A 21,080-nucleotide genomic window follows, 5' to 3' on the forward strand; every position below is an offset into this window, starting at 1 on the left:
CCACTATTATTGTATTGCTCTCTGTCTTTTCTTAGGTCTAAGAGCATTTGTTTTATGAATCTGGGAGCCCTGGAGTTAGGTGCATATTTATTTAGGATTGTTATATCTTCTTGTGGAACTGATCCCTTTATCATTATATAATGACCCTCTTTGGGTTTTTTTGTTTGTTTTTGTTTCGTTTTTACTATTATTGATTTAAACTGTTTCATCTGATATAAGAATGGCTATTACTGCTTGCTTTTGGTTTCATTTGCATGGAATATTTTTTTCATCCCCTTACCTTGAGTCTGTAAGAATCTTTACAAGTTAGGTGGGTCCCTTGAAGACAGGAGATATTTGGCTTGTGTTTCTTTATCCATTCCACCAGTCAGTATCTTTTAAGTGGGGCATTTAGATCCACTATTTAGACCCATCTTCAACACTAATATTGATATGTGAGGTACAGTTCTAATAATCATTTTGATTGTTACCTCGTTGTTTTGTTTTCTTCATTATGTTACTGTTTTATAAGCTCTGAGTTTTATGCTTTCAAATGTTTTTATACTGGTGCATATTGACCTTTCATTTTGAAATTTAGAATTCCTTTTAGCATCTCTTGTAGGGCTGGTCAAGTGGTGACAAATTCCCTCAGCATTCCCTTGTCTGGGCAAGTTTCTCTCGCATTTATGAAAATTAGTTTTGCAGGATAGAAAATTCTTGGCTCCCCATGGGAGAAGCCCCAGCTGTGTCTACAGTGATGGGCTGACAGTTATTCTGTTTTTGAGGAGATTAAAGATAGGACACCAATCTTTTCTGTCTTATAAGGTTTCTGCTGAGAAATCTCTTGTTAGTCTGATAGGTTTTCCTTTATCTTTCCTTTCAAGTTATCTGATGCTTTTGTCTCACTGCTCTTAGAATTCCTTCATTCATGTTGACGTTAGATAGCCTGATGAATATATGCCTTGCTGATGTCCTTTTTGCAATGAATCTCCTAGGAGTTCTTTGAGCTTCTTGTATTTGGATGTCTAAGTCTCTAGCAAGACCAGGGAAGTTTCCCTCAATTATTCCCTCAGATAGGTTTTCTGAATGATTTGCTTTTCTTCTCTCTCAGGAACACTTAATGATTCTTAGGTTTGGATGTTTTATATAATCTCATATTTCTTGGAGACTTTGTTCATTTCTTTTAATTCTTGTTTCATTATCTTTTTCTGATTTGGTTGATTCAAAAGCGTTCTCTTCAAGCTCTGACATCCTTTCTTCTACTTGATCTAGTCTATTTTTAAAACTTTGCATTGCATTTTGTAATTCCCAAAATATGTATTTCATTTTTAGAAGTTCTGGTTTTTCTTCAAAATATATGTCTCTTTAGAAAACTTTCCATTCATATTCTAAATTGTTATTGTGATTTCTTTATGTTGGTTTTCAATTTTCTCTTGGATCTCATTGAGCAACTTAATAGTCAGCATTTTGAATTTTTTTATCTGGCATTTCAAAGATTTTGTTTGGTTTGGATCTGTTGCTGGGAGGTTAGTGAGATCTTTGGAGGGTGTTGTAGAGCTGTGCTTTTTATATTGCAGAATTATTTTTCTGGTTCCTTATCATTTGGGTAGACTACTTTCTCTTACTATTTTTGAATTTATTTTTTATTCTACTGGGTTAAAAAAAATTCACCTTGAGGATGTGACTTTAATGTGTGCAGTATAGTCACCTAGCTTAGGCTCTGAGTGCTTTCGGTGGCAAAGACTTTGCAAGTTCCTTGGTTATAAAACATCTTTCTGCAGTGGCTTTCTCATATGCTGGTTGTAGTACCAGTGTGCTGGGTATGTGAACAGGTTCACTGTCTCGTGGGGCTGGAATGGCAGAGGTCCCATGAAGCTTACCTCATTCTCCAGTGGTGTGTACTTTTCAATTTTTTTCCCATAATATTTTTCACTGAGTTGAACAGTTCAGCTTTTGGGCCAGTAGGAGGTACCCAGAGGTAAAAACCAGCTGCAGCTTAAGCAGAAGGATATATGCAATACCCCAGTGGTGGACAGAAGTCCCAGCCTTGACAGAAGCAACTGGGGGAGCTCTCCTTGAAAGGCACTGAGGTCTTTGCAGGAGAAAGGGAGGGAGCCACCTCAGCTCCTCTTCCAGACCAGCACGAAAGCAATCTACCTCCCTGTCACACTCCTGTCCCAATGTTCTGGATATTCAGATCAGACAAGGCACTTCTGTGGATCTGCAGAAATGCTGACATTCATGTAGAGAGGGATTGTGACCCTACCCCAAAGTGTTCCAGAAAGGCCATCCATAGGTGCACCCAAGCCAAGCTCCCATGGAGGAGTCCCAGCCACGTCTGCAGTGATAGGCAAAGGGTAGAAGTCCCCTTCTCCAGATCCCTTCACGAGCACTGGGGCTGCCCAACTGCTGGGGTAGAACAACAGTCTTTCCACCACTTAGCCCAGCACTGCATCTGTGCCTCTGCTGAAAGAAACTTCCCAAAGCAGAAAGTTCTAGGACTCAAAGGCTGCACTCTAATTAATTTTGTCCCATAGGGTGCTGCCTTGATATGGTACCCTTTCCCTTCCGCTAGGAGTGACAGTCCCTTAGGGCAAGACTACTGTAAATACTGCCGCTTCTCTAGGTATAGCCACCCTGTGGGGGCTGCCACAATCCAGGCTGGTGCTGGGGAATGTCTACAAGGGATTCAGTGATGTGAAGATACAAGGGTTGAAGGATCCTGAGCAGAACAAAGTCCCACAACCTATGTGCACGAATATGGCAGCCGCTACTACAGTTCAGGCCTAGGGCAAGAGGGAAGGGACACTGTGCAAACAAGGCAGTGCCCTCAAGAAGTCCCCAAATCACAATCCACTCCTGTACTTGTGCTCACAAGGGCAGAGACACTCTGCCTGAGTTCAGATGCCAGCAGTCTGCCACAAGACCTAGAGATGCTGAGAGCACTCCCACCTACCCTTTCCAAAGATTACTAAGCCTCTCGGGGTTTGACCTCTGCCAGCTTCTTGTAAAATAAAGCACACTTTATTTTGTGTGTGTATCATAGATTCTTCCAGTGAACTCTGTGATAGGCTCTAGCACTCTCCCCTTAACACTCCATTTGGGCTATGATTATTCACCTATAACTTTGGTTCTTCCTTCTGAGAAGAATTGGTCACCCGTGTCTCTTATCAGCAAGCTGGAGAAGTTCTCTGATGCCACAGGCTGTGGACAGGTCTGCAGGATGTGCAGTGGCTTGGGCTCTGCTCTTAGCTTCAGAGGGGAGTGATGTTGTGTGGAGCTGAAATGAACTTCCTCTGGTCTCCCAAAAGCAAGTGCAAGCACCAGCTCTGATGAGGGTGACAGGGGAGCGACATAGACTCTGTAAGGTTTCTTTGGTTTTAAATAGCCCTAGTGTGGCTCAGTGAGTGAGAACTCACTGAATATAGTTCTCAGATGCCAGCTATAGAAGTAATGTGCTGGGCACATGAACCAGCTCACCATTAAGTTTTTATCTAATGTGTTTATCCTTAGGATGAGGCCAAGGACAAAGTACAACCGTCAAAGAATCCCTTCCAAACCTATCTTTACCCATTAGTTAACTCCATCTAGACAGGATTGTAATTTCTAAGTATTCACATGATCCCAGGTAAATCAACATCAAAACCAGGAGACTTGGCCAGATTAAATGGTATGAGGCAAAGAAAAAGGAGCATATTTCCAGTGTGTTGAAGCGAACATGCCTGGGAGTATAGTGTGTTACTGAAACACTACACTCTGAAACACTGAGTTAGTAGGGCAGGCAGTTTTCAAATCAAGATGACACATCTAATGTTGAACACTGTGGGTTGTAAGTACCCAGATAGGTACCTCAGCTAAAGATGAATATTTCACAGTTATTTGCATAGGAGTGATACTTAAAAGACATGAGAGTAAATTCATTCTTTGAGAGATTACAGATAAAGACTAAAAACCAGGGGCCAAGGATAATACATCATATGTCTATGGCATATAAGTATATGATCTTAGGAGAATTAGAAGCTAGTCCTAGCACATTATCATGTACATGAAAAGTTGATGTAAGAGAACCATACTGGTTTGCAGCACCTGTATAAATACAATCATCCTAATTTTCCTATTATGACTTCCTCAAGCCCATGATTGCTGCTTCTGACAGTTTAGAAGCTGTGTCTGAGCTGATCTTAGTCCCATGACCAGCCCCGTTTGCACTGCTACCGCCTTTACCATTACAACAGAGTATTAGCAGCAGTGGTGATCACCAGAAGACTGAGTGTGAGTCAGCTCCAGTAGCCAAGCTTAGGAGAAAAGGCAGGTCAGTTCGATAGCATGAAGCCATTTAGAGATGTGGAAAGGTAGAGCTGTGACTAGAGCTGGCAGAGGCATAAGCCTTGGAAGGCTGGTTGGGGCAAGGTGAAAAATGGGAAGAACAGAAAGAAGCAGGTAAAGAAGCCAGAAAAGGCAAAATTTTACCAGGTTCTTTCCTCTTTACTGGAATTTGAATTTTGTCCTACTTGCCTGTCTTGAGACTTTGACTGACATAAATAAATCTTAAGACGAAAAGGGAACAAAAGACTGAAAACAGCTCAAATATCTTTCACTTGAAACCGGGTTAAATAAACTATGCTCCTATAAAAGGAATGAGAAATAGCTCTCTATATAGCTGTGAAGATGTTTCTAGGATAAATTGTTAAGTGAAAAAGACAAAGCAGAGCCAGACGCCGTGGCTCACACCTGTAATCCCAACTCTTTGGGAGGCCAAGGCGGGCAGATCATTTGAACCCAGGAGTCTGAGAAAGTTGAGAAACAGAAAGTTCTAGGACTCAGAGCCTGCACTCTACCAAACATGGTGAAAACCTGCCAGCATGGCGAAACCCTGTCTCTACCAAAAATACAAAATTAGCCAGGCATGGTGATGCATGCCTGTAGTCCCAGCTGTTCGGGAGGCTGAAGTGGGAGGATGGCTTGAGCCCAAGAGATCAAAGCTGCAGTGAGCCAGGATCACACCACCTCACCAGCTGAGCACAATCTTGTCTCAAAAGCAAAACAAAACAAAAAAAGATAAAGCAGAGAAAAGCGTGAATACTATGCTAACATTTTTCGGGAAGGTGGCAGGAGAGGTGGGAAAGCGTCCCTTTATCAATATATCCCAGCTAATGAATGAAGAAGGAATAACAGAAATAGGATAGCATCATTTTGCAGCCCTTCATGAATCAAAAGACCTGGACAATCATAAGTGGCTACTAACACATGAAAAGAAGAGCAGCCATACATTATGTGCACCTCAACAATACCTATGAAGTATTTGTTCAAAAAAAAAAAAAATCAAACCTGAAACTCCTCAAGCCTCTAGATCTTAATACAAGTTAATAAGAAATATAGGAGGCAGGAGATGTTAAATAACACCAGAGGGATGCAGGAAGCAAAATAAGGAATATGGGAGACTGGATAGGATATATAATTCTGTTTCTTGAACATAAATTTTAAGGGAAAAGAGAAAGAGAAATCCCTTAGATATGAGATATAGTAACTAAATGTAATGTGTCACACCTATTCTGATCCCAATTCAAACCAACCATCTGTGAAATATACTGACTGGTAAATGTGAACACTAACTAAATACTGATAATATTAAGGAAACATAGCTAATTTTAGTGTGGCATAAAAGTGTTACAGTATATCTTTAGAAATACACTGAAATATTTATGGGTTAAATATTGTGATTCTGAGATTTGCTTCAAAAAAATCAGTGCAGTGTTGGAGATAGGATTACAGTGTAGATGAAACAAAATTGGCCATGAGTTGGTCATTGTTAAAGCTGGGTAGCAGACAAGTGATTTCACTGTATACTGTTCTCTGTACTGTTGTATGTGTTTGAATTTTCTATCGTTAAAAAATATTAAGAAGAAAACAAATAGCATTATCTTTTCCCTAAGTGTTCACAATCTCCTCTGTCTCCCCTTTCTCCTATTTTCTAAGGAGAAAGAATTGAGCAAGTTTACAAAGTGGGGTGGAGCTGTTGTGAAAGATACTTCAAATCATTTTTTAGCTACTCAGAATTATAGCATGAAGTCAAAGTTCTCTAGGTTTGAAATGCTGCATACCTCATTCTTCCCCTCCTTAAGCCCTGTCAACACACATTTCCAGTTATACGCACAATTTTAATTGACTGTAGGGACTATCTTCAAATAACATTTCCATAAACTTCCAAACTGAACCGCTCCAGATTGGAGTTTTGTAATCTATTAGCCATTCATGACCCCTCCCCCACCCACAAAAAAAGTTGTTTTTGTTTGCTTTCTCTTCTGATTTTCATTTAGACTTCTTTCTTTGCCAATAGATTTAACACAAAGATAGCATTTTCTAACTTTGACCATAATCCATACTGGAATCATCATTCAAAAATAATGGCTTAATTGTTCCTACAAATTTCATAATCATTTTCAAAGAAGTTGATTGGTGGCCCTTGAGGCTTTTCAACTTTATCCTATTTTGGATGATATCTGTGGCCTGGAAATCAGTTGTATAGCCCAAAATGTTACCTAGACTACTAATGAACAGCAAGGTCTAAGAAAATGGCAACTAGAGGCCGGGCATGGTAGCTCACGCCTGTAATCCCAGCACTTTGGGAGGCCGAGGCCGGCAGATCACGAGGTCAGGAGATCGAGACCATCCTGGCTAACGGTGAAACCCTGTCTCTACTAAAAATACAAAAAATTAGCCGGGCGTGGTGGTGGGCACCTGTAGTCCCAGCTACTCCGGAGGCTGAGGCAGGAGAATGGTGTGAACCCCAGAGGCGGAGCTTGCAGTGAGCCAAGATTGTGCCACTGCACTCCAGCCTGGGGGACAGAGTGAGACTCCATCTCAAAAAAAAAAAAGAGAGAAAATGGCAACTAGAAACAAGCAGCCCCATTGCAGCACGCTGAAAACCGTTTTTTGGAAGCATGCACCACTAAGCAGGAATTCCAAAATGGCACCTTTGCAGTAGTACATTTTGAGGCATTGTGTTGCCAAGACAGAAAGAGAGGAAGCAGTGTATAAGCACCACAAATTTACATATACATAGAAAAGGATAGAGGGCAGTTTTTACATCCTCTCTCTCATTGCCTCCACCAATCAACAATAGGCCTGACTCAGATTAGCTATCCAGCCCTCCTAAGGATCTTCACTTCCTCCCCCTAGAAAACTACAGAGTTGCTCTGTTGTCACAGTGTGAAAACACACACACACATGCATGCGTGCGTACACACACACACACTTGATTTGGTGCATAGGAAGTGACCTAATTCAATTTGTCCTCATCATAGTGACAACTAGACTGAGCCAATCAGAGACTTTCTGTAGGGTTTTGATTACTGGAATTGAGAAGATGAGGGCTTTCTGATGGGTGAAGCTGTGAGATATAAAACACAGCAACTGTGCCTGGTCATGTGAAGCCAAAGTACGGAGAGAAGCAGAGACAAAAACTATGGAGATGGAATCCCGATGGCATCCCAGGCCCTGCTTCCAGCTGGTCCGCTGAGGCCCAGCCACACTGCTTTCTCTAAGTTCAGTTCGACCCAATAATATCATTACAATAAATTCCTCCTTTTGGATTCAAATTGGCTTTCCATCCCTAGCAGTTCAGCCCTAATATACAGCAGATGTCACAACTGATTGCACATATTTGGAGAAACAGGAGTAGCTGAGACAATTTAGTCTACCTTGCTCAGAGACATTCACAGATAGTGTGAAAACTACTCATGAGTCCCCTTTGCTTAAAGTTACCCTAGTCATGTTTATTACAGCACGTAAAGGTACATAGCCTTAAAGTCTTTTCAGGACTTGGGATTTTTCTTAAAGAAAACAAATCAAGAGTGTTCATTAAAAGATTGATATAAAAAATTAATAATTCTGAAGTTAACCCAAAACTTAATGTAATCTTCCATTGGAACATTTGTTGATGTGTGTGGGGGTTTTAAATTCCACAAATATTATTAAAATGAGCAATCAGCAGAAAGATGTTTTAAAATATTTTGTTTCAGCATGTAAAATCTCGTTTTATTACAGAATTCTTTTGTTAAAGGCACAGCTATGCCAGGTTGCTGCCAGAGTGATAGGATCATAACAGCCCAGTTAATTTTAAAAGATTCACAAGTGGTAGGCCTTGGAACTACTGATGGCAACATGTACATCACATTTTAGTATAATGCTTAAACTTACACCACATCTTGTGAATTTATATGCATCTGCAAATGTGTGTGTGTGTGTGTGTGCACGCATGCATATAGATACACATATATTTATTTCAAAGAGAAGAGAGTTGGTAGGAAGTAGGACAGACTTGTGAAGTAATTAAGAATTTCTACCGGCTCTCACATTCTTCAGTGTAACTTAAAATGTGTACAAAAGATATCTTGAATACACTGTGTCAAAACGGGTCTGGTTTTATTTCCAGTTAGATGCCAGCATGCTAAAATGGAGATGCTTGCTACCAAGGTGTAGCTTGTCTAAAGTTTAGTGATTAGATCTCCAAATGAAAAAGTACAGCCTAAAGAGGAAATTCTTGGCACTTGTTTCAATTATCTCCTCTTTACAACATTATAGGGTGCTTTCATGTGTATGTATTATCATTCATAATAGAGAGTACATTGACTAAGATTGCAAAATATTTTCCATTGTATCATAATCCCCTTGTGTCCAGTTGACTCACATCTCTGAAAAATTTCTGCTCAGTTACAAATGTCTGCTGGTCTCTTTCCAATGATACTTTGTTTGTTTGTTTGATGGTTGGAAATCTGAAGAAAGTTCACTTAGTTAAAATGGTGATGTAAAGTATATGAGTACAGTCCTAAAATTTACTAAATGTACATACTCAAATTTACTCAACTTTAGGTCTTCAGATTTTAAAAACTAGATGAATAATCTATCCTTTAAAAATTCACCATTAGTTCTTCAAGTATACCAACTGCTGCATTTCCAATACCAAAACAACCTTATCAAGTGATAATTACACCTTTTAAATGAAATTTTAAAACATGATTTATTAATGAACAAGTAGTTTCATCCACCCTTCTTTTTCTACAGCTCTTTGCATATCTGTGGCCTGCTATTTCTTACAGCCTTTCTCATAATTTTTAGTGTAGGCTTAAAAAGCATATAGTTTTAAATCTTTCCTTAGGAGACTTTCTGGCTTTTCTCATTGCTGAACTCGACACAAACCTTATTCTCTTATTAGCATTCTTGCAAAGGAGTTTAGGTAATAATAGTTAAGAAAGAATGTTTAAGTTTGATAGTACATTAAATAATAGACAATGATCAGAAGAGGAAAAAAATGCGTGGGTATTTTGGTTAAGGTTTTCAAAACCTGAATCATCTTTATTTTCCACCTTGGCCTGAACAAAGAATAACTATAATGAAAATTTGGCCTATGTGGCTTTTACACATATGTGTTATTTCCTTCCGTTACATCACATATATAATTTTTTGTTGTTAAAATGCAACAGCTGGATCTCGCTATTGGCTTTCAGATCAGTAAAATCAAAGATTGCCCTTTCTTTGTTTCCTTTTTAGTGGGCCTGCAGGAAATAGAGTTCAGAGTGTACCTCACTCCTTATAAGACAACAGCCCATATAATTTTGCAGATAAGGAAACAACTCCTTCAGTTTCTAAATACCCAATATATAGTGTTGTTATCAAACATCAAAACCTGTATGCATTTAAATTCACTCACAGGTTAAATGAAATTACACGTAGTTAATACATGCCACTTGTAAAGTCGAATCTTATCTTGGGAACTTGGATTTTGCATCCCTTAACTAGCATGCTTGAATTTTCAGTTGTATTAGCCTATCTTTTTTTTTTTTTTTTTTTTTTTAGTAGATGAAAATAAGACACAGGTCTTTAGGTTTCTCTTCATGTCGATAAAGATCTAAACAAGCATTTAGTTATATTTAGGAGCAGCTGTTGAGATTTTCTAGGGTACAAGAGGAGGATCTAACAAAATAAAACCCACTCACCTCTAGCATGATTAGCTCCATTTTGTATTTTCTGTACTCCCCAACTGTGATAATTCCAGCCAAACTGTATTCTGGCCTAAGTCATCTGGAAAGGGGAAAGCAGGTATTATTATGAAGCATTCAGAGGATTTAAGAAGATTTGAAATATAGTTACTATGGAGCAGCGATTCCTAACCCCTTTTTGGTATTGGATCCTTTTTAGACTATAATGAAAGTTTTGAACCTTCTCTATAGAAAAATATATAATATGTATACATGGGTATATGTTTTCATAAGTTTCAATGTATTCTTAGATCCATCTAGATATCCATAGACTCTCAGTTAAGAATCTTTACTATGTGGCCAACAAACACACAAAATTAGTGAAATACCAATTGAAATAGTATCTAGTTCGTGTAACAAAGATTGCTTTATTATTTGAAATTAAAACAAAATAATATAATGTGAGCTTCTAAATAAATGGCTTATAAACAACATAAGTATTACAAGTCAGAGGAAGCAGAGACCACCTTAAAAATATAAAAATAAAGAAGATACGTGAGTGTATACTGGGTATATTCAGAATATCTTATGTAATTTGGATGATGTGATTTCACCTCATTTACATCCATATTTATTTATATGCTAGATGGGAAAAAAAAGAACTTTCTTCCAAAAAGCATACCACTGTCAATGAGTATGACATGCATAAAATAAGTGTAATATAAATAATCGTATTTTCTTCTCACTCTGTGTTATGTGCTAATGGTATACTTATTGATTATTCATGAGGACCTATCTTCACCTGCCCCTTAGCTAGCTACAGATTGTCAAGTCATTTTTTCCCCCTGTTTAACACAGATAGCCATTAACACCATGCCATCTTCTTTAAATGTAAAATCATTTAGGGATGCCAAGCAAATCTGCTGATTAGCTCAGGCCAGCCTACACCAGATTGGAGAATGGGAAAGTAGTGAAAGACATGCATTACAGATTAAGACTGGCTATAAAGAGAAGACTCTAACAACCCACCCCCACCAAATATGCCACACAAGTGCTCAGAGAGACAAGGGTCCCAAACTAGACTACCCAGGTGAAACTACAGAGCTTCACAGGAGGCAGCTTTATGTGTGTGTCAATGGGGCAAAATGTGAGGGCTGGCAGTAAAGAAGTCTGACAGTTGAGGAAACATGGGGAATATTAAAACCAGTTTAACACACTTGCCCACACCTTCCCCCGAGCCGCTTCCTCCCAAGCTCCCAGAGCACCAGCAAGAAGGTTGAGACACTCTAGACTTGGGGAGGAGTGCTGAAGTTTTTCAGGAACTTTGCTTGCTTTCTTCTCCCAAGGACATCCCCTGTCCTCTCTTCTTTGCCCAGGGCCAACCTCAAGCTCTCCCATTACGTGAGTGCTTTTACCCAAAGTGTGGTGCCTCTTCCAGAGCTGTCAGCTTTCTAGCTATAGCTTGGACATCAGCCCCACAAGGGCCCACAAATACAAACCTCAACATAGGATGACTTACTGTGCCTGATACATTTTTGCCTTTTTAGTCCATAGTAGACAATTATCTTGACTATAATTGTCCCAGCAGGAGCTACCTCTGTGTGTGTGTATATGTGTGTGTATTTTTTTTTCTAAGGCAAAAACTAGTTTATATCTTTGTTCAAAGATGACCTTAGCAGGAGACCTTTTTTTTTTTTTTTCAAGTTGGTCCCTAGGTCAAGCCATGTGCTAACCTGGTATGTCTGGGAAGCAGAGCAGGACCAAGGCTGCAGGGCCTTTATGGAATTTCTGTGCTAGGAAGGGAGATAGACATTTAACACAAATATCTCTATATCTTGACAATGGCGATATGGCAGGAAAGTACAGGCACCTATGGGACTATAAAACTGATCCTAAAACAAGCAGGTATGAGGAGATAGTGAGGTCACCTCTAGGAATGCCTCCTCAATGGAAACGTTTGCACTGAACCTTGAAGATTAGGTAGATGAGCCAGTGCTTTTGCACACCTTTTCCATGAAAGCAAGACTGTTTTTTTACTGTTGTATTCCCCAGTATCTGCTTCCTTGTAGGTGATCAATAAAGATTTCTTGAATAAATGAAAGAATAAGGGGCTCCCAACATCTGTTTGCTCTGTTATCCCTCTCCTTCCCTACCACAGTGGTTCCTGTTCTCTCCATTCCCATACCAATCGGTATGTTATTTTTAAAACTAAAAATGCTCCATTTTATCTTATTATTATTCAATTAAAGTTAGAAACATTTAAAATCCCCACAGATGCAAATGCTAGAACAATGAAATAAAAGCTCAAGATCTTTTCTGCCCCAAAGCTCTGTGGAATAATCAATTTTATAAATTTTTAAAAAACAAAAACTATTTGGAAGGCTGAAGCAAGAGGATTGCTCCAGCCCAGGAGTTAAAGACCAGCCTGGGCAACACTGCAAGACCCCGTCTCCTAAAACAAATAAGTAAATACAATTTTAAAAAGGAAAAACATCGGGCAGCCAAGATGGCCGAATAGGAACAGCTCCGGTCTACAGCTCCCAGCGTGAGTGACGCAGAAGACGGATGATTTCTGCATTTCCATCTGAGGTACCGGGTTCATCTCACTAGGGAGTGCCAGACAGTGGGCGCAGGACAGTGGGTGCAGCACACCGTGCGCCAGCCGAAGCAGGGCGAGGCATTGCCTCACTCGGGAAGCGCAAGGGGTCAGGGAGTTCCCTTTCCTAGTCAAAGAAAGGGGTGACAGACGGCACCTGGAAAAGCGGGTCACTCCCACCCTAATACTGCGCTTTTCCGACGGGCTTAAAAAACGGCGCACCAGGAGATCATATCCCGCACCTGGCTCGGAGGGTCCTACGCCCACGGAGTCTCGCTGATTGCTAGCACAGCAGTCTGAGATCAAACTGCAAGGCGGCAGTGAGGCTGGCAGAGGGGCACCCGCCATTGGCCAGGCTTGCTTAGGTAAACAAAGCAGCCGGGAAGCTCAAACTGGGTAGAGCCCACCACAGCTCAAGGAGGCCTGCCTGCCTCTGTAGGCTCCACCTCTGGGGGCAGGGCACAGACAAAAAGACAGCAGTAACCTCTGCAGACTTAAATGTCCCTGTCTGACAGCTTTGAGGAGAGCAGTGGTTCTCCCAGCACGCAGCTGGAGATCTGAGAATGGGCAGACTGCCTCCTCAAGTGGGTCCTTGACCTCTGACGCCCGAGCAGCCTAACTGGGAGGCAACCCCCAGTAGGGGCAGACTGACACCTCACACGGCCGGGAACTCCTCTGAGACAAAACTTCCAGAGGAACGATCAGACAGCAGCATTCGTGGTTCACGAAAATCCACAGTTCTGCAGCCACCGCTGTTGATACCCAGGCAAACAGGGTCTGGAGTGGACCTCTAGCAAACTCCAACAGACCAGCAGCTGAGGGTCCTGTCTGTTAGAAGGAAAACTAACAAACAGAAAGGACATCCACACCAAAAACCCATCTGTACATCACCATCATCAAAGACCAAAAGTAGATAAAACCACAAAGATGGGGAAAAAACAGAGCAGAAAAACTGGAAACTCTAAAAAGCAGAGCGCCTCTCCTCCTCCAAAGGAACGCAGTTCCTCACCAGCAACGGAACAAAGCTGGACGGAGAATGACTGTGACGAGTTGAGAGAAGAAGACTTCAGACGATCAAACTACTCTGAGCTACAGGAGGAAATTCAAACCAAAGGCAAAGAAGTTAAAAACTTTGAAAAAAATTTAGACGAATGTATAACTAGAATAACCAATACAGAGAAGTGCTTAAAGGAGCTGATGGAGCTGAAAGCCAAGGCTCGAGAACTACGTGAAAAATGCAGAAGCCTCAGGAGCCGATGCGATCAACTGGAAGAAAGGGTATCAGTGATGGAAGATGAAATGAATGAAATGCAGCGAGAAGGGAAGTTTAGAGAAAAAAGAATAAAAAGAAACGAACAAAGCCTCCTGGAAATATGGGACTATGTGAAAAGACCAAATCTACGTCTGATTGGTGTACCTGAAAGTGACAGGGAGAATGGAACCAAGTTGGAAAACACTCTGCAGGATATCATCCAGGAGAATTTCCCCAATCTAGCAACGCAGGCCAAAATTCAGATTCAGGAAATACAGAGAACGCCACAAAGATACTCCTCGAGAAGAGCAACTCCAAGACACATAATTGTCAGATTCACCAAAGTTGAAATGAAGGAAAAAATGTGAAGGGCAGCCAGAGAGAAAGGTCGGGTTACCCACAAAGGGAAGCCCATCAGACTAACAGTGGATCTCTCGGCAGAAACTCTACAAGCCAGAAGAGAGTGGGGGCCGATATTCAACATTCTTAAAGAAAAGAATTTTCAACCCAGAATTTCATATCCAGCCAAACTAAGCTTCATAAGTGAAGGAGAAATAAAATACTTTACAGACAAGCAAATGCTGAGAGATTTCACCACCAGGCCTGCCCTAAAAGAGCTCCTGAAGGAAGCACTAAACATGGAAAGGAATAACCAGTACCAGCCACTGCAAAATCATGCCAAATTGTAAAGACCATCAAGGCTAGGAAGAAACTGCATCAAGTAATGAGCAAAATAACCAGCTAACATCATAATGACAGGATCAAATTCACACATAACAATATTAACTTTAAATGTAAATGGACTAAATGCTCCAATTAAAAGACACAGACTGGCAAATTGGATAAACAGTCAAGACCCATCAGTGTGCTGTATTCAGGAAACCCATCTCATGTGCAGAGACACACATAGGCTCAAAATAAAAGGATGGAGGAAGATCTACCAAGCAAATGGAAAACAAAAAAAGGCAGGGGTTGCAATCCTAGTCTCTGATAAAACAGACTTTCAACCAACAAAGATCAAAAGAGACAAAGAAGGCCATTACATAATGGTAAAGGGATCAATTCAACAAGAAGAGCTAACCATCCTAAATATATATGCACCCAATACAGGAGCAACCCAGATTCATAAAGCAAGTCCTGAGTGACGTACAAAGAGAGACTCCCACACAATAATAATGGGAGACTTTAACACCCCACTGTCAACATTAGACAGATCAACAAAACAGAAAGTTAACAAGGATACCCAGGAATTGAACTCAGCTCTGCACCAAGCGGACCTAATAGACATCTACAGAACTCTCCACCCCAAATCAACAGAATAGACATTTTTTTCAGCACCACACCACACCTATTCCAAAATTGACCACATAGTTGGAAGTAAAGCTCTCCTCAGCAAATGTAAAAGAACAGAAATTATAACAAACTGTCTCTCAGACCACAGTGCAATCAAACTAGAACTCAGGATTAAGAAACTCACTCAAAACCGCTCAACTACATGGAAACTGAACAACCTGCTCCTGAATGACTACTGGGTACATAATGAAATGAAGGCAGAAATAAAGATGTTCTTTGAAACCAATGAGAACAAAGACACAACATACCAGAATCTCTGGGACACATTCAAAGCAGTGTGTAGAGGGAAATTTATAGCACTAAATGCCCACAAGAGAAAGCAGCAAAGATCCAAAATTGACACCCTAACATCACAATTAAAAGAACTAGAAAAGCAAGAGCAAACACATTCAAAAGCTAGCAGAAGGCAAGAAATAACTAAAATCAGAGCAGAACTGAAGGAAATAGAGACACAAAAAACCCTTCAAAAAATTAATGAATCCAGGAGCTGGTTTTTTTAAAGGATCAACAAAATTGATAGACCGCTAGCAAGACTAATAAAGAAGAAAAGAGAGAAGAATCAAATAGACGCAATACAAAATGATAAAGGGGATATCACCACCGATCCCACAGAAATACAAACTACCATCAGAGAATACTATAAACACCGCTACGCAAATAAACTAGAAAATCTAGAAGAAATGGATACATTCCTCAACACATACACCCTCCCAAGACTAAACCAGGAAGAAGTTGAATCTCTGAATAGACCAATAACAGGCTCTGAAATTGTGGCAATAATCAATAGCTTACCAACCAAAAAGAGTCCAGGACCAGATGGATTCACAGACAAATTCTACCAGAGGTACAAGGAGGAACTGGTACCATTCCTTCTGAAACTAATCCAATCAATAGAAAAAGAGGGAATCCTCCCTAACTCATTTTATGAGGCCAGCATCATCCTCATACCAAAGCCTGGCAGAGACACAACAAAAAAAGAGAATTTTAGACCAATATGCTTGATGAACATTGATGCAAAAATCCTCAATAAAATACTGGCAAACCGAATCCAGCAGCACATCAAAAAGTTTATCCACCATGATCAAGTGCGCTTCATCCCTGGGATGCAAGGCTGGTTCAATATACGCAAATCAATAAATGTAATCCAGCATATAAACAGAAGCAAAGACAAAAACCACGTGATTATCTCAATAGACGCAGGAAAGGCCTTTGACAAAATTCAACAACACTTCATGCTAAAAACTCTCAGTAAATTAGGTATTGATGGGACGTATCTCAAAATAATAAGAGCTATCTATGACAAACCCACAGCCAATATCATACTGAATGGGCAAAAACTGGAAGCATTCCCTTTGAAAACTGGCACAAGACAGGGATGCCCTCTCTCACCACTCCTATTCAACATAGTGTTGGAAGTTCTGGCCAGGGCAATTAGGCAGGAGAAGGAAATAAAGGGTATTCAGTTAGGAAAAGAGGAAGTCAAATTGTCCCTGTTTGCAGATGACATGATTGTATATCTAGAAAACCCCATTGTCTATCTAGAAAACCCCATTGTCTCAGCTCAAAATCTCCTTAAGCTGGTAAGCAACTTCAGCGAAGTCTCAGGATACAAAATCAATGTACAAAAATCACAAGCATTCTTATACACCAATAACAGACAAACAGAGAGCCAAATCATGAGTGAACTCCCATTCACAATTGCTTCAAAGAGAATAAAATACCTAGGAATCCAACTTACAAGGGACGTGAAGGACCTCTTCAAGGACAACTACAAACCACTGCTCAATGAAATAAAAGAGGATACAAACAAATGGAAGAACATTCCATGCTCATGGTAGGAAGAATCAATATTGTGAAAATGGCCATACTGCCTAAGGTAATTTATCGATTCAATGCCATCCCCATCAAACTACCAATGACTTTCTTCACAGAATTGGAAAAAACTACTTTAAAGTTCATATGGAACCAAAAAAGAGCCCGCATCACCAAGTCAATCCTAAGCCAAAAGAACAAAGCTGGAGGCATCACGCTACCTGACTTCAAACTATACTACAAGGCTACAGTAACCAAAACAGCATGGTACTGGTACCAAAACAGAGATATAGATCAATGGAACAGAACAGAGCCCTCAGAAATAACACCACATATCTACAACTATCTGATCTTTGACAAACCTGACAAAAACAAGAAATGGGGAAAGGATTCCCTATTTAATAAATGGTGCTGGGAAAACTGGCTAGCCATATGTAGAAAGCTGAAACTGGATCTCTTCCTTACACCTTATACAAAAATTAATTCAGGATGGATTAAAGACTTAAACGTTAGACCTAAAACCATAAAAACCCTAGAAGAAAACCTAGGCATTACCATTCAGGACATAGGCATGGGCAAGGACTTCATGTCTAAAACACCAAAAGCAATGGCAACAAAAGCCAAAATTGACAAATGGGATCTGATTAAACTAAAGAGCTTCTGCACAGCAAAAGAAACCACCATCAGAGTGAACAGACAACCTACAAAATGGGAGAAAATTTTCTCAACCTACTCATCTGACAAAGGGCTAATATCCAGAATCTACAATGAACTCCAACAAATTTACAAGAAAAAAACAAACAACCCCATCAAAAAGTGGGCAAAGGACATGAACAGACACTTCTCAAAAGAAGACATTTATGCAGCCAAAAAACACATGAAAAAATGCTTACCATCACTGGCCATCAGAGAAATGCAAATCAAAACCACAATGAGATACCATCTCACACCAGTTAGAATGGCGATCATTAAAAAGTCAGGAAACAACAGGTGCTGGAGAGGATGTGGAGAAATAGGAACACTTTTACACTGTTGGTGGGACTGTAAACTAGTTCAACCCTTGTGGAAGTCAGTGTGGCGATTCCTCAGGGATATAGAACTAGAAATACCATTTGACCCAGCCATCCCATTACTGGGTATATACCCAAAGGACTATTAATCACGCTGCTATAAAGACACGTGCACACGTATGTTTATTGCGGCACTATTCACAATAGCAAAGACTTGGAACCAACCCAAATGTCCAAGAATGATAGACTGGATTAAGAAAATGTGGCACATATACACCATGGAATACTATGCAGCCATAAAAAATGATGAGTTCATGTCCTTTGTAGGGACATGGATGAAATTGGAAATCATCATTCTCAGTAAACTATTGCAAGGACAGAAAACCAAACACTGCATGTTCTCACTCATAGGTGGGAATTGAACAATGAGAACACATGGACACAGGAAGGGGAACATCATACTCTGGGCACTGTTGTGGGGTGGGGGGAGGGGGAGGGATAGCATTAGGAGATATACCTAATGCTAAATGGCAAGTTAATGGGTGCAGCACACCAGCATGGCACATGTATACATATGTAACTAACCTGCACATTGTGTACATGTACCCTAAAACTGAAAGTATAATAATAAAATAAAATAAGGAAAACCTAGGCTTCACCATGCAAGTTTATAATGAAAGGTTATACACTGAATATGTACTTTAGCTATATATTTCGAAGACCTCAAGATAACGTTAAGGCCGGGCATGGTGGCTCACACCTATAGTCCCAACACTTGGGAGGCCAGCTGGGGAGGACCACTTGAGGCCAGAAGTTAGAGACCAGCCTGGACAACATGGTAAGACTTCATCTCTATAAAACATAAAAAAGCCAGGCGTGGTGGCACACACCTGTAGTCTTAGCTACTTGGGAGGCTGAGGCTGGAGGATCACTTGAGCCCAGGAGGGCGAGACTGCAGTGACCCATGTTCAAACTACTGCATTCCAGCCTAGGTGACAGAGAGCAACCCTGTCTTTAACAAGAACAAACAAACAAAACCAACTTTGAATCAGCAAAATTAAGCAACCAAGTGTGTTCCCCTTCTCTAATGTCATTAAGCTTTGAGTGCGTCTTTACAGAAATTTTTATTTTCTTATGTATGGCATCCTAGATTGTATGACTTTAACATAATCCCAGATGGATTAATTATCATGAAGCCTATTTTGCAGACGCTTCAAGGGAATTTAGACCAAGAGCAAAAGTTAGGTAATTCCTTAAATCTGAAATCTGTCCTCTGAAGTACTCACTTCTCTACTCACCGCTTAAATGGCTTTCAGTGAAGTGGCATTTTAAAAATAAGTGCTGCTTGCTTTACCTCTGAATTCCCTTCTCCAATGCCATTTTACTCCCTGAGCTGCTTTCTTGGCAGTTTGGGGCACCCCTTGCTGTTTGTGCCTGTGATAGTCAGATTTCCATCTGCCGCTCTGCAGCCAGGAGCCTGCTGTGCTCCCTTCAGTCACATCTTTCATGCCTGGCCATTCAAGCACCTTTCATCAGGTCTCAATGGGCCTGGGTAAAGGGCCCTCCCCTTGCATCCACATGAGCACATAATCTCCCAGGTAGCCGCCTCCTTGAAGCACCTCCAGTGCATGTGTTCGCAAACAGCAGGACATCACTCTCTACTGGGTTCCTAATCCCTCAGACACACAGAGGAAGGAGGTCGCAAGGCTGTGAAAGTGAAAAGAAAAGCGAGAGGGCGGGTGAGCAGAGGGAACACAATGTCAGCGCCTGGGCCCTCCAGCGGCTGCACCACAATCATCGCCAGCTGCAGCCCAATTAAGCTCAACAGGTCACAGGTGTTCCAGACAGAAGATGCTTTTAACAAAACCACTTTCTTGAAAATACCTAAGACTTTTTAAAGCACTGCAGCCCATTTCTTTTGGTAGATTATTTAAAGCTATTTAGTACCCTTGAAATACAAAGAAGCTGAGAAGCACATTTTGGCCTCAGTGGAAGCCGTGCTTGCTTCATGCAGAACAGCGGGGGCAGCAGCCAAGCTGCCGTGACCGAGCCCAGAGACAGCATCTGCCAATGCGTGGATTCAGTGTGCAGCTGCAGAAAAACGACGTGAGGGTGTCTCCCTCCTCCAGCATGGTCCCGTCTGATACTGTAGCCTGAACTGTGCAGTTCCCTCACTCACACAAGAAATTGCTGCATAGCCATGACCTTGTGTGTACTCTTAAATTACAATCTGTAGGATGCAGTTGTAGTTTTCCTATGAACTTTTAATTAGCCCTGCCACATGCTGGTTAAACTAGGTGAACGAATTCAGCTATCAGGAACTACTTTTCATCTTCTGACACATTTTAAAGTGCTGGCTTCATTTTCTCCACAGATCCAAGTGTTCCCTGTGCCTGCCAGAAGTGTGGGGAGGGAATGGCAGGATCCAAGCAGAATTTAGGTGGTTGTTTAAGTCACCTTCGGACCTTTGGTGCCCTTTCTTTGAGGATATCGAGAATCTCTGAGAGGCAGTTAGGAATGTAGTGGGGAAAGTCAAGTTAGAATTTCGGCATCCCTATTGGTAGGGAGCGGTTCTTAGTTCCCCTACTCCACAGGCGCACTTAGGGCAGCATCCCTTCTTCCCACGCCTGCGTGCCATTCTCATGGGTATGTTTGCCTGTTGTCATTATTGTAACCCGTTTACAGCCAATAGCAAGGACATGCTGACACTGCCCAGGTCTTATCTGGAAATGGAAGCAACTGCTTAAATTTATAATTGGGTTTCTAATCTGTCAACGCACCAGAAAAGCCCCTAGTACTAGTGTGAAACTGAAAAGAACATGGGAAGAGTTAAAGCACAGTGGGAATGAATACCCAGAATAGGGCCCAACGTTTTCAGCTTTTCCTTCCTGTTGATTAGTTTTTGGTAAACAGTCTTTGCCTTGACTGTTACTCTTTATCACGTCATTTTTTAAAATTATTACTGCTTGCTTAGAAACCATGTTGGTTTTAATTTTCACAATACGCCTGTTTCTGTTTTGCTGAGCTGAGCCACCTGTTTAAACTCTTCTTGTCTCATGAATTGGGGGAAAGAACCGTAGGCAATGTATAAGAGGTTTCAT

At 40.8% G+C, this 21,080-nt stretch overlaps 1 protein-coding gene across 3 annotated transcripts in view; it reads left to right on the forward strand.

Moving 5' to 3' along the window:
• Positions 1 to 21,080, forward strand: part of AFG2A (AFG2 AAA ATPase homolog A) — a 409,766-nt gene that overhangs the window by 375,606 nt on the left and 13,080 nt on the right. The gene's annotated exons all lie outside the window — the stretch shown is intronic.

This window comes from Pongo pygmaeus, chromosome 3 (genome assembly GCF_028885625.2).
Source record: "Pongo pygmaeus isolate AG05252 chromosome 3, NHGRI_mPonPyg2-v2.0_pri, whole genome shotgun sequence".
Lineage (NCBI taxonomy): Eukaryota > Metazoa > Chordata > Mammalia > Primates > Hominidae > Pongo > Pongo pygmaeus.